Raw genomic sequence first — 13,852 nt, forward strand, 5'->3', positions numbered from 1 at the left:
GGAATGGGAGGGCAGGAATGGGAGGGCTGGATCTACTACGTGTAGAGTTTGGGCTTGTGCTACAGCTTGCTTTGTAGTTTTAAAGTCCTCTTCTATCTTGGGGGTCTAATCTCACTGGGCACCCCATCACACTAGATGGGGCAGGGGTCGCATCAGGTAGGCCAGATGGGGGATGAACGCTCTCCAAAACCCCAATAGTCCCAAATAGGTTTGGAGCTGCTTCACAGTCTCTGGGTATATGCTTGTATCTTATCAGTCACCGCCTCCGGCGTTACTTTTGTCTTACCCAACCAGACAACTCCCAAGAATTTGACAGAGAACCCAGGTCCCTGGACCTTGTCTTTGTTGACTGCTCAACCCCAGTCAGCGAGAGCTTCTCGCAGGCTGGTCACTGCTGCTTCTAGTTCTGTAAGAGAATCAGAGGTTAGCATTATATCATCAATGTAATGATACAAGTGCACTGCTGGTGGTCATTTCCATGTGGCTAAATCTTGAGCCAGGAGATCACTGCACAGGGTAGGGCTGTGCAGATAGCCCTGGGGAAAGATGAGGAATGTCCACTGTTGCCCTTCCCAGGTGAAGGCAAACTGTTCTTGACTTTCTGGGGCTATGGCAATGGAGAAAAAGGCATTTGCCAAGTCCACCACATAATGGTATCATCCAAGTTCATGTGACAGCTGGTCTGTAATGTCTGTGACATTTGGCAAGGCAGCATATAGGGGCAGTGTAACCTTATTCAGCTCCTGATAGTCAACTGTCATGTGCCAGGCACCATCAGGCTTCTTCACTGGTCACACGGGGGAGTTTTATGGGCTATGAGCAGGACAAATAACACCAGCTTCTTCCAGTTCCATTAGAGTACATCCAATTTCTTTATGGCTGCCCAGCAGGTGATACTGTTTTGTGTTCGCTACTGGGGTGGCCTGGGGCAAGACCAGTGGGGCATGGTGTGGATGTCCCCGGATAATAGTTTTCAACACCCTGATGCAAAGGTGGAATTCACCAGCAGTAGTATTCACAGTCAAGCTTCGCAAAACATCAGTCCCAAAAATGTACTCCTGTATGGGGAATATATACACTTGGTATGTTGGAGGAGGTAATCTGCCGATATCCAATGTCATAGGGACATGTCCCACGTGAATGATTTGACTCCTATATCCTTCTATGGTTGCAGTGGGCCCAGGAAACTTGTCCAGATTCCCATAAAGCAGGATGCTGTCAGCACCTGTGTCCATGAGGGCTAACACCCTCTGCACATTTGAGGGAACCAATGTATAGTCAGTTCCACACATGGCCTCAGGTCAAATGGCTCCCTTGCCAACTGGGTGCCATGGCCAAATCCTTAATCAGGGAGATAATCAGGTCAGCTGCACTTCACGAGTAGTGGCTTTCCTGGGAATAAGGGTGAATTGCTGGTCAGGCTGCCTTCCGGTGAAAGGTGGGAACATTCCACAGTGCCAGAAGCACTTCATTAGGTTGCTGCTCAATCTTTTCTGCAGCGACCCCTGCCGTAAGGAGATCAAACCACATTTGCCTGTGGCTCACTCCCATGGCTGAACAGGCTGGGGTCTGTCCCATCCCACCTTTCCGGCCGCACCTCTAACTGTGCACTGGCTGGTCTGGGAGTGCGGCAGATGGTTCGGCGTGCACTTGGTTGAATGCTTTGCATTTTGCTTCCACATCCCCCAATTTAGATGTCACCTCATGGACCTGCCTATCCATGTAAGGGGCCAGCAGTGCCGCCATGGTGCCAAAAGTACCAGCGGGGCCAGAAGTCAAAATCAAGTCCTTCATGCAGGTTGTAAATACTTCTTCTTCGGGGCTTGTATACTGGGCGCAAACATCGTCTGTCACATGCCCATTTTCCAAATTATCTGGACCAGATCTAAGTACATGGTCCATGTGCTCAATGTCTCTGGCAGCTCTCCCAGGTCGGCCCGTGTGACAGACATGAGCCAGTTAATCAGGAAGTGATTGCCTGCACCTGTGTCATACGTGCCACATTCTGGAGGTTTTGCTTGAGGAACAGTATCACTGTTATGGAGGCCAGCTGAGCTATCTCTTCCAGAGATAATTCATTCCCTTTGGCCCCATCATCCCACTGCCACAGCAGCCACCCTGGAAACATCTACCCAGCTCTCTGCCATATCTGTATTTTCAGGTCCCGGAGTTTGGCATGGATGTACTGGGTTAAGGTGGTATGCTTTATAGCCTGTGGGGCGCCGCCAACTTGGCCCCCCCCACCCTCTGCCACCAATGGCTGTTCCACTTCAACCTACTGCTGTATCACCGGCCATGCCAGCTGCAGTATTGCTGGCGGGCTCCCAGACTGGGACGATGGCAGTGACCCATCAGGGCCTTGCAGCATGTGTTCCGCTGTCACCAGCCACATTTCCAGCGCTCTTTCCTGGCATTGTAGCTGCTGCATCCACTGAGCCTGATCCTGAACTTCTAGGCTGGCCTGCCGTAGCACCGCCAGGAACTTCTAGGCCACCTGACTCCCTGCCTTCCCGTGAGTGGTCAGGACAATTAGCTCCAACATCTCCAGGGTTTTCCGGATGTCCTCTGGATGCGGCTTCACTCCATTTTAATCCTCTGGGGGTGGCCATGGGATACCTCTGGGAGTCGGGGGGCCATATGTCCTCCACCTGGGACTCCTCCACCCGTGGACTGCCCCCAGTGCTGGGGGCCATACTCACCTCATCCTAACAGCTACACCATGTGTCAGTGCCGAGCTGACTGAGAAGAGAAGGTTTTGGTGGTGAGATGCCCAGTTGGAAGAATGCACGAGGAACTGACATGAGAATGAAAAGGCAGGCACCAACTTTATTGCGGGAAGTGTGCTTCTATTGTAGGGAACACTCTTCTGTGGGGGAAACGCTTCTGCCCCATCAGAGAACTGCATGGGCTTTATATATATCAGAGAAAAATAGTGGCATTCTGCCACACATGTGTGATACAGTAAGATGAATCATGCTTACATATGTTAGGTGCAGGTGCTCTACTACACTAATGTAACATTCTAAATCTGGGGTCCTATTCCTAGCCGTGAGCCTGGATCACACCCAGACCTGGGACCAGCCAGGCCTGGGGCCCACACTGTACCCTGATGACTCCCTGGGCCTCTGCCCCATCCAACTTATGTACCACCCAAAAGCTCTCCCAGTTGCAGTCTTATGAGCAGCTAGCAGACAGCCTCAGGCCTTGAGGTGCACTGGTTTACTAAGCCGCCCCAAATCTGACTGGTGGTAACCGACCTCAGCTTGCATCATGGCTTCTCCTATTTGCCTCCAGATCCAGCATAGGCAGCAACTATCCGCGGATTGCTTTGTAGCTCATAGCAGGTAGCTCCAAGCAATCGAAGATAGCACCTGACCTTGGCTTACATGAGAGCCACTCCCAAGGGGCCACAGAACCAACACACAATAGAGTAGCACCTGACTAGACCCATAAGTGGTACACCCAAAGAGTGATCTCAACAAGTACACAAGCCTACTAGGGCAAATCCCACTCTAAAGGGTCAGTCTCCACATAGCAACACATACCTTGTGTTCATGGCCAGTCCCCATAATCAGCCTGAGTTAATCCCATCCACTCACGTGCTAACAGCAATCGAGGCTTAGCTACAACATGAGAGCACACACAGCCTATATAAAGAACACACCTAGAGCCCCCAAGGCAGGTAATCAGGGAGACTGTGCCAATGGGCCATACAGGACATCTACTACATAAGGCCATTGGGTCAAGGTGGAGAGATACAACAAATCTTCCTAACACACAGAAATGAACACAGAGGGTCAACTAAAATGGAAAACAAAGAACTATGCCACAAATAAAGCAACAGGAGAAAGCTCCAGAAAAAAATCAAAATGAAATGGAGGTAAGCAACCTACCAAGGCAGAGTTCAAAATAATGGTTATAAAGATGAGCAATGAACTTAAGTGAAGAGTAGATGATCTCAATGAGAACTTCAACAGAGAGACAGTCCGCATAAAAGGACATAGAAACCATAAAAAGAACCAGTCAGAAATAAAGAGTAAACTAGAAGGAATCAACAGTAGATAAGATGAAGCAGAAGATCAAATCAGTGAGTTGGAAGACAAGGCAGCAAAAGCACCCAATCAGAATAACAACAAGAAAAAAAGAATAAAAAAATAAGGATAGTTTAAGAGACCTCTGGAACAAAATCAAGCTTGTCAATATCTGCATCATAGGGGTAGCAGAAGTAGAAGAGAGAGAGAGCAAGAGATTGAGAATCTATTTGAAGAAATAATGACAGTAAACTTCCCTAACTTGGCAAAGGACTTAGACATACAAGTCCAGGAAGCACAAACAGCCCCAAACAAGAGGGACTCACACAGACCCACATGAAGACATATCATAATTAAATGCCAAAGGTTAAAGACATACAGAGAATCTTAAAAGCCATAAGACAAAAGCAGCTAGTTACTTACCCCCATAAGGATGTGAGCTGTTTTTTCAACAGAAACTTTGCAGGCCAGGGACTGGCAAAAAATATTCAAAGTAATAAAAAGTAAACACCTACAATCAAGACTACTCTACCCAGTAAAGCTATCAGTTTGAAATAAAGGTGAGATAAAGAGCTTCCCCGACAGGAAAAAGCTAAAGGAATTCATCCCCAACTAGTCAGTATTACAAGAAATATTAAGGGGACTTCTGCAAAAAATAAATAAATAAACAAACAAACAAATAAATAAATAAATAAAAATAAAATAAAATGGCAATAGCTATGTGCCTATAAATAATCACTTTAAATGTAAATATGTGAAATGCTCCAATCAAAAGTCATAGCTGAATGGATTAGAAAATAAGATCCATACATATGCTGTCTATAAGAGACCCACTTCAGATCAAATGACACACACAGATTGAAAGTAAAGGGATGGAAAAAGATAGTTTACACAAATGGAAATTTTTGAAAAGCTGAGATAGCAATACTTATATCAGATAAAATAGACTTTAAAACAAAGACTGTAATAAGAGACAAAGAAGGGCATTGCATAATGATAAAGGGAACAATACAACAAGAGGACATAACCCTAGTAAACATATACTCATCCAGCACATGTACATCTACATATATAAAGCAATTATTGATGGACATAAGGGGAGAGAGTGACAGTAATACACTCATAGTAGGAGACTTTAACATCCCATGGACACCGATGGACAGATCTTCCAGACAGAAAATCAAAGGAAACAGTGTGTTTAAATGACACACTAGACCAGATGGATTTAATTTGATATTATCAGAATATTTCACTATATAGCAGCAGAATATATCTTCTTCTCAAGTGCACATGGAAAATTTTCCAGGAAAGATTACATGTTAGGCCACAAAACAAATCTCAATAAATTTAAGAAGACTGAAATCGTATCAAGTATCTTCTCCGACCACCATAGTATGAAAATAGAAATCAATCACAAGAAAAAATATACAAATACATAGAGGCTAAATAACATCCTGCTAAACTAAAAATGGGTTAAAAATAAGTTCAAAAGAAATCAAAAGATACCTAGAGACCTATAAAAATGAAAACACAGTGACTCAAAATCTAGGTGACACAGTGAAAGTAGTTCTAAGAGGAAAATTCATAGCAACACAGGCTTACTCCCCCCCGAAAACAAACAAACAAACAAACAAAAACAAGAAAAATCTCAAAAAAACTAACCTTACACTTAAAAAACTAGAAAAAGAACAGCAAATAAAACCTAAAGTGAGTAAAAGGAAATAATAAAAATCGGAGCAGAAATAAATAAAATAGAGTTGAGAAAAACAATAGAAAAGATCAATGAAATCAAAAACTGGTTCTTTGAAAGGATAATCAAAATTGACAAACCTTTAACCAGACTTATGAAAAAAAAGAGAGAGAGAGAAAAAGCAAATAATTAAAATATAAAATGTAAGAGGAGAAGTATCTACAAACTCCACAGAAATACAAGGATTATAAAAAATACTATAAGTGATTATATACCAACAAGTTGGACAATCTGGAAGAAATGGATACATTCCTAGAAACATACAATCTCTCAAGACTGAGTCAAGAAGAAACAGAAAATATGAATCAACTGATCATCATCAATGAAATCAAATCAGTAACCAAAAATTTTTTCAAAAATCAAAAGTCCTGGACTGGATGGCTTCTTAGGTAAATTTTAGCAAACATTCAAAGAAGAATTAACACCTATTCTTACCAAGCTATTCCAAAAAACTCAAAAGGGGAGAAGTATCTCTAATTTTTTTTATGATGCCACTGTTACCCTGATTCCAAAACTAGATAAAGACATTAAAAAATAAAAAGAACTATAGGCTGATATCTCTTATGAACATTGATGAAGAAATCCTTAACAAAATATTAGCAAACCAAATTTAGTAATACATTAAAAATTTCACACACCATGATCAATTTGGATTTATTTCTGAGATGAAAAGTTGTTTCAAAATTCGCAAATCAATTAATGGATACACCACATTAACAAATCGAAAGATCAAAACCATATGATCATATCAATAGATGTAGAAAAAGCGTCCAAGAAAATCCAGCATCAATTTATGATAAAAACTCTCAGCAAAATGAGAATAGAGGGGACATACCTCAACATAATAAAGACCATATATGACAATCCTAGAGCTAGCATCTACTCAATAGGGAAAGGCTCAAAACATTTTCCTTAAGACCAGGTACAAGACAAAGGTGCCCACTTTTACCACGTCTGTTCAACATAGTATTGGAAGTCCTAGCTACAGCAATCAGACATGAAAAAGAAATAGTATCCACACTGGAAAGGAAGAAGTAAAACTGTTGTTATTTGCAGATGACATGGTACTGTATAGAAAGAACCCTAAAGATTCCACCAAAAACTGTTAAACTGATAAATGAATTCAGTAAAGTAATAGGATACAAAATTGATATTATGAAGTCAGTTGCATTTTTATATGACAATAATAAGCTATCTAAAAGAGAAATTAACAATCCCATTTACGATTGCATCGAAAACAATAAAATACCTAGGAATTTAACAAGGAGGTAAAAGACCTATTCTCAGAAAATTAAAAGTCATTGAAAAAAGAAATTGAAGAAGATACAAATAAATGGAAGCATATACCATGCTCATGAGTAGGAAGAATCAACATCATTAAAATGGCCATACAACCCAAAGCAATCTATATATTCAATGCAATCCCTATCAAAATACCAATGGCATTTTTCAGAGAGCTAGAACAAACACCAAAAATTTACATGGAAGTGTAAAAGATCTCGAATAGGTGTGGCAATCTTGAGAAAGAAGAAAGAAGTTGGAGGCATCATACTACCTGATATCAAACTATACTACAAGGCTATAGGTAATCAAAACAGACTGGCATAAAAACGGACTAATCAATGGAACAGAATAGAGAACCCAGAAGTAAATTCATGTCTATATCTTCATTTATTATATGACAAAAGAGGCAAGAATATATAATAAGGGTAGAGACAATCTCTTCAATAAATGGTGTTAGGAAAACTGGACAGGTACACGCAAAAATATGAAATTGGACTATCTTCTTGCACCATATACAAGAATAAACTCAAAATGGATTAAAGATTTAAATTTAACATTCAAAACCATAAAACTAGAAGAAAACAAAGTAAACACTCTAACATTGTTCTTAGTAATATATTTTTTTCTGAAATATCTCTTTGGTCAATGGAAACAAACAAACAAAAAGAAATGGGACTACATCGAACTAAAAAGTTTTTGCACAGCAAAGGAAACCATCAACAAAACAAAAAGACAACCTACTGAATGGGAGATGTTTGCCTATGATACATCTGATAAGGAGTTAATATCCAAAATTTATAAAGAATTCATACAACTTGATGAAAAACAAAAAACAAACAATCCAATTAAAAAATGGGCAGAAGACCTGAATTGATGATTCTCCAAAGACGAAGTAAGTCAGACAGATGGCCAACAGACATATTAAAAGATACTCAATGTCACTAATCATTAGAGAAATGCAAATTAAAACCACAATGAGATATCATCTCACACCTGTCAGAATGGCTACCATCAATAAATCAAAAAACTAGTGTTGTAGAGGATGTGGAAAAAAGGGAACCCTCATTCACTGTTGGTGGGATTGCAAACTGGTGAAACCACTCTGGAGAACAGTCTGGAGTTTCTTCAAAAAATTAAAAATAGAACTGCCTTTTGACCCAGCAATTGCACTTCTGGGTATTTCTGCCCCACCGCCCCAAACCCCTAAAACCACAACACTGATTCATAAATATCTATGCACCCCTATGTTCACGGCAGCAATATTCACAATAGCCAAGATATGGAAGCAACTTAAATGCCCATCAACAGATAACTGCATAAAGAAGTTATGGTACATATACACATTGGAATATTATTCAGCTATTAAAAAAATAAAATCTTACCATTTGTAAGAACATGATAAACCTAGAGGGTATTACATTGAGTGAAATACGTCAAAGACAAAGACAATTACTGTATGATTTCATTATATGCAGAATGGAATCTAAGGAACAAACTAAATTAACAAACTAAACAAAAACTTACAGATACTGAGGACAATCTGGTGACTGTCAGAGGAGAGGGGTGTTTAAGTGACGGAGAGAAAAAGGTGAAGGGTTGATTAAGTATAAATTCATAGTCAAAAAATAGTCACAAGAATGTAGAGCACAGCATAGAGAATATAGTCAATGAGATGTTTATGTGTAGAGCCAGATGGATGAGAGAGTAATCAGGGATCATTTCACAAACTATATAAATGTCTAATCAATGTATTGTATACCTGAAACTAATTTAAATAAGGAATAAAAAAGAAAACAGACTCAGATACAGAGAACAAACTGGTGATTGCCAGAGGGAAGAGGAGTTGTGAGCCTGAGTGAAAAAGGTGAAGGGATAAAAAAGTACAAATTTGTAGTTACAGAACAGTCATGGGAATTTAGAGTACAGCTTAGGGGTTATAGAAAAACAATTTTTTTCTCCTTAATTTACTTGTTTATTTCTATAAACTCGGGTTCTTATCAAATTCAATAGGTTATAACCCATTATTATTATTATAGTTTATTATGATATTTCTTAATCTGAGAAATAATTTTTTATTAATTATAAATATTATATAATAATTATAAACATAATTATATTACCTACATAATTCAGAGTTCAGTGTAGGAAACAGGGAGCACTTTAAGTGTTCTAAGCAGGAAGGACTTAAAGCAGAACATTGGATTAGTATAAAATCATCAGAAGTGATTGAGAAAGACTTTAGACTAGACCTTCAAGTATGGCACCAAAAAATATCTATAGAACTAATCTACAAGGAAAACTATTAATAAAATTACTGAGATTCAAAACATACTACTGTAGGTTCAATTTAAGAAAACACAAAGTTAAAGATAGTAGACTATTTTCTCTATAATTCTTCCCAAACTCATACAGCTGGTGACTGGACTTTGGAACGTAGACTATGGCCATTGTTTCTTCCACTACTTTATCTCAGTCATAACGAGGCTAGACCCCTAACAGTGCTTCAGAGAAAGCACATGTCTACAGTCTTGCTTCCCAGCAGAAAATTGCCAAAATCATCTAATAATTGGTCTAACCTCATGTGTATAAAAATCCTTAGGTGCAAAGGGGTCTGGGAAATATGTACTTTTTAGCTTTCCAGCCCCCCCAGGATAGAAAGTCTACCATAAAGGAGTGGGAGTGGATGCTAAATGTCAATACATATCCAATGAATGTAAATTCTTTTTTTTATCCCTGGAATGTGATGAGAGTAACAACTACATGTATTATTTTTAAAAATTGTTTCCTGAACAGCATTTAGAATTGTATTTGTTTTCTAGGGCTGTCATAACAAATTATCACATACAGCATGGCTTAAACACAGAAATCTATTTTCTTACAATTCTTGAGGCTAGTAGTCTGAGATCAGGTGTTGGCTGGATTAGTTTCTTCTAAGGCCTTTATCCTTGGCTTGTAGATGGCCATGTTCTTCCAGAATCTTCATGTGATCTTCCCTTTGTGTGTCTATATGCTAATCTCCTCTTCTTACAAAGATACCAGTTTTATTGGATTAGGGCCCACCTTATCGACCTTACTTTAACTTAATTACCTCTTTAAAGAGCCTATCTCTAAGGACAATCACATTCTGAGGTACTGGATGTTAGCACTTTAACATGAATTTTGGGGGCACACAATTTAGCCTGTAACAAGGATTAAGTGATTAAACACATTTAACATTTTCTTCAGACTTTTTTTCATTTGTTGATTCACTCTTATTAATTCATCTTCCTTCCTTCCTTCCTTCCTTCCTTCCTTCCTTCCTTCCTTCCTTCCTTCCTTCCTTCCTTCCTTCCCTCCTTCCCTCTTTCCTTCTTTCCTTCCTTCCTTCCTTCTTTCCTCCTTCCTTCCTTCCATCTTTCCTCAGAAACTTTCAATAAAGATTTGAACTAAAGCTTCCAATACTTTCAATAAGATATACTTAGCAAACCAGAAGACTGGAATTATGTTACAGTAGATTACTTAAGAAAGCTTCAATGACTGAGAAAAATTTCACTTGAAATATCTGTGATATGGTGTGTGTGTGTGTGTTTGTGTGTACACACACACACATATGTATTTGATCTTTGTCCCCATTTCTGGCACAGAGCTCCTGAAACCCTTGTAAAATGCTTAAGTGATAAGAGCACTAGAAGCATCTTTTGTTATAATGAGGCAGCTATGGGTGAGCTCCTGGTTGGTGGAGGGTCACCAGAGAGACTAAGCCATGATTAGAAGCTTGGAATTTTCAGCCACACCCCCTATTCTCCAGAGAGGGAACAAGGGCTAGAAATGGAGTTAGTAATTGATCATGCCTATGTGAGGAAGCCTCCATAAAAATCCCTAATTTATAGGAGTTTGGGAGATTCCAGGTTAGTGAATATATGTACGGACTGGGAGAGTAACACATTCCAACTCCATGGGAACACAAGCTCCTATACTCAGGACTCTCCCAGACCTTGTCTTATGTATCTCTTCATGTGGCTGTTTATCTGTATCTTTTATCATATCCCTTAATAAAGTGATAAATATAAGTAAGTATTTCCCTGATTTCTGTGAGCTGTTCTAGCAAATAATCAAATCCAAGTAGGAGAAGGTCATGGAAACCTGTGACTTGCCAAGATGGACAAAAGTTGTGGTGACCTGAGGACCTATTACTTGCAATTGGTATCTGAACTGGGAACAGTCTTGTGGGACTAAGCCTTTAACCTTGTGGGATCTGATGTTGTAATTTTATATCTGAGGATATAAAATTAATATTCAGAAATCACTTTCATTTTTATACACTAATAATGAACTATCAGAAAGAGAAATTAAAAAAACAATCCCATTTACAGTTGCATCAAAAAAATAAATTATCTAGAAATAAATTCAACCAAAGAGGTAAATGACACTCAGATGGAGACTTAGGTTGCTTCCATATCTTGGCTATTGTAAATAATGCTGAAATAAACATGAGGGAGCATATATCTTTTTAAACTAGTGTTTTGGATTTCTTCAGATAAATATCCAGTAGAACTGGGTCATAAGGTGGTTCTATTTTTAATTTTTTGAGGAACCACCATACAACTTTTCATGGTGACTGTACCAATTTGCGATCTCGCCAGCAGTGCACGAGGGTTTCCTTTTCTCTACATCCTTGCCAACACTTGTTTGTTGGTTTATTGATGATAGCCAGTCTTATAGGTGGTTTTTTAATTTGCATTTCTTTGATGATTAGTGATATTGAGAATCTTTTCATACTTCTATTGGCCATCTGCATACCCTCTTTAGAGAAATGGCAAATATCTTCTATTCAGGAGGTTGTCGTCCATTTTGTTGATGGTCTTCTTGGCTGTGCAAAAGCTTTTTAGTTTGGTGTAGCCCCATTTGTTTCTTTTTTCTTTTGTTTCCCTTGTCCCAGAAGATTATATGTGTGTGTGTGTGTGTGTGTGTGTATGTGTGTGTGTGTGTATGTGTGTGTGTGTGTATGTGTGTGTGTGTGTATGTGTGTGTGTGTGTATTCAAAGAGTTTACTGCCTATTATTTCTTCTAGGAGTTTTATGGTTTCAGGTCTTACATTTAAGTCTTTTATTCATTTTGAGTTTGTTCTAGTGTATGGTGTAAGAAAGTAGACTAGTTTCTTTTTTTTCTGCATATCATTTATCGAAGAGACTGTCTTTATGCCATTGTATATTCTTGCTTCCTTAGTCATAGGACTATTTTTTTTCTAGTTCTGTAAAAAATGTTATTGGTATTTTGATAGAGATGGCATTGAATTGGTAGATTGCTTTTGGTAGTGTGACTATTTTAACAATGTTACCATCTTCCTACCCATCAGCACAATGTATCCTTCCATTTATTTGTGCTTTCTTCAATTTCTTTCACCAATGTCTTATAGTTTTTCAAGTACAAGTCTTTTACCTCTTTCGTTAAATTTATTCCTAGATATCTTATTTTTCTAGATGCAATTGTAAATGGGATTGTTTTCTTAATTTCTCTTTCTGATGTGGTCATGGGAAGAAGAGAGCACAGCATTTACCTATTCTTGCATCTTGATTAGAAGTCTCTTATTTAAATATTCTTAAAGAAGATAAACTTAGATGCTTGGTTTCTCACACTCACAATGGGTTATTTCAGCATGGTAGCAGTGGTTCCGGCTTCACTGAACCAGCCAATCTTCATCCAATCTGTACCATTCAATTTAGGCTTAGAAAGCATCATATACTATGACAGACAGCACTTTATTGTCCCTCCTATGCATACAACCCTACATTTATAACAGGTACATAGCTTCCATATCTTGTGATTCAAGAAACCACAAAGTGTGGGTGGTCTGACGCTCATAAGGAAGAAATCAATAAGATATTGTGCTGCTATCCACCTCCATTGTATTATTTGCTCCATGAACTCTTCAGAATTCAAAAGAAAGTAAATGAAACTAAGGTTGTTATTCTAATCGTCTTTCTGTTTCCTTCTTTTTTGTTTTTAGCATGGAATTCAAAGAAACGAGGCTGATTTAACCAGCTAAAATGCTTATTACATATAATCAAAGATATTTCTGGTGTTGGCAATGCTCTTCCGGCAGAAATTGGGTACCACAAAGAAAGTAGAGGAAGGCAGAAAAGTGAATGAGAAAGAAGACATCAGTTCTCTCATCACAAAGATGTCCTTTTAAAACTGGTGGAGGTGCCGGGGATTGAACCCAGGACCTCGTACATGCTAAGCACGTGCTCTACCACTGAGCTACACCCCCAACTAGCTTACAGCTACTTTGGAATTCTTTCCAAATTTATAATCTTTATTTCTCGTCTCAAAAGATTTGGAAAATTGCAGCGGAAACGTGAATGTAAACTTCCCTATTTGAGAAACATAATACGCATTTGCCTCAGAAAAAAGCAACAAAATGAGATTCCAAAGGTAGGAGGCTTAAAAGAGACAATCTGTTGCCTCTCTCCCTTTCTAGCTTCATTTCCTGCTTTTTCCACGTGTAAGGCCTCAGAAGACTGCAGCAGGTAGCTAGGTAGCCCGGGTACTTTCTGAGAAGGTAGCTTTGGAAAGGCAGCAGGAGTAGAGTCCAAAGGGGCGCTGCAGTTCCCGCACCCAGCACCGCCTCCCTTGGAACAAAGACCCTCTAAATCATCTCCATGTCCTGAGGCCAGAAAAAAAAATCTACTCAATGTTTTGAGATGATGGCAAGAAACGTCCCTGCGAGTTCACGATGTCCTGGATCGATCACTTAGGACAAATTGGAAACACAAGACTGGGTGATCTGGCCATAGGTTGCAAGATC

The 13,852-nt window shown here is 39.2% G+C and overlaps 1 non-coding gene across 1 annotated transcript; it reads right to left on the reverse strand.

Moving 5' to 3' along the window:
- Positions 1–13,243: 13,243 nt before the first annotated feature.
- On the reverse strand, positions 13,244–13,315 carry TRNAA-AGC. The gene has a single exon. It is a non-coding gene; the product is annotated as a tRNA-Ala (tRNA).
- Positions 13,316–13,852: the final 537 nt, after the last annotated feature.

The sequence above is a fragment of the Pteropus alecto genome, unplaced genomic scaffold, assembly GCF_000325575.1.
Source record: "Pteropus alecto unplaced genomic scaffold, ASM32557v1 scaffold173, whole genome shotgun sequence".
Classification (NCBI taxonomy): Eukaryota; Metazoa; Chordata; class Mammalia; order Chiroptera; family Pteropodidae; genus Pteropus; species Pteropus alecto.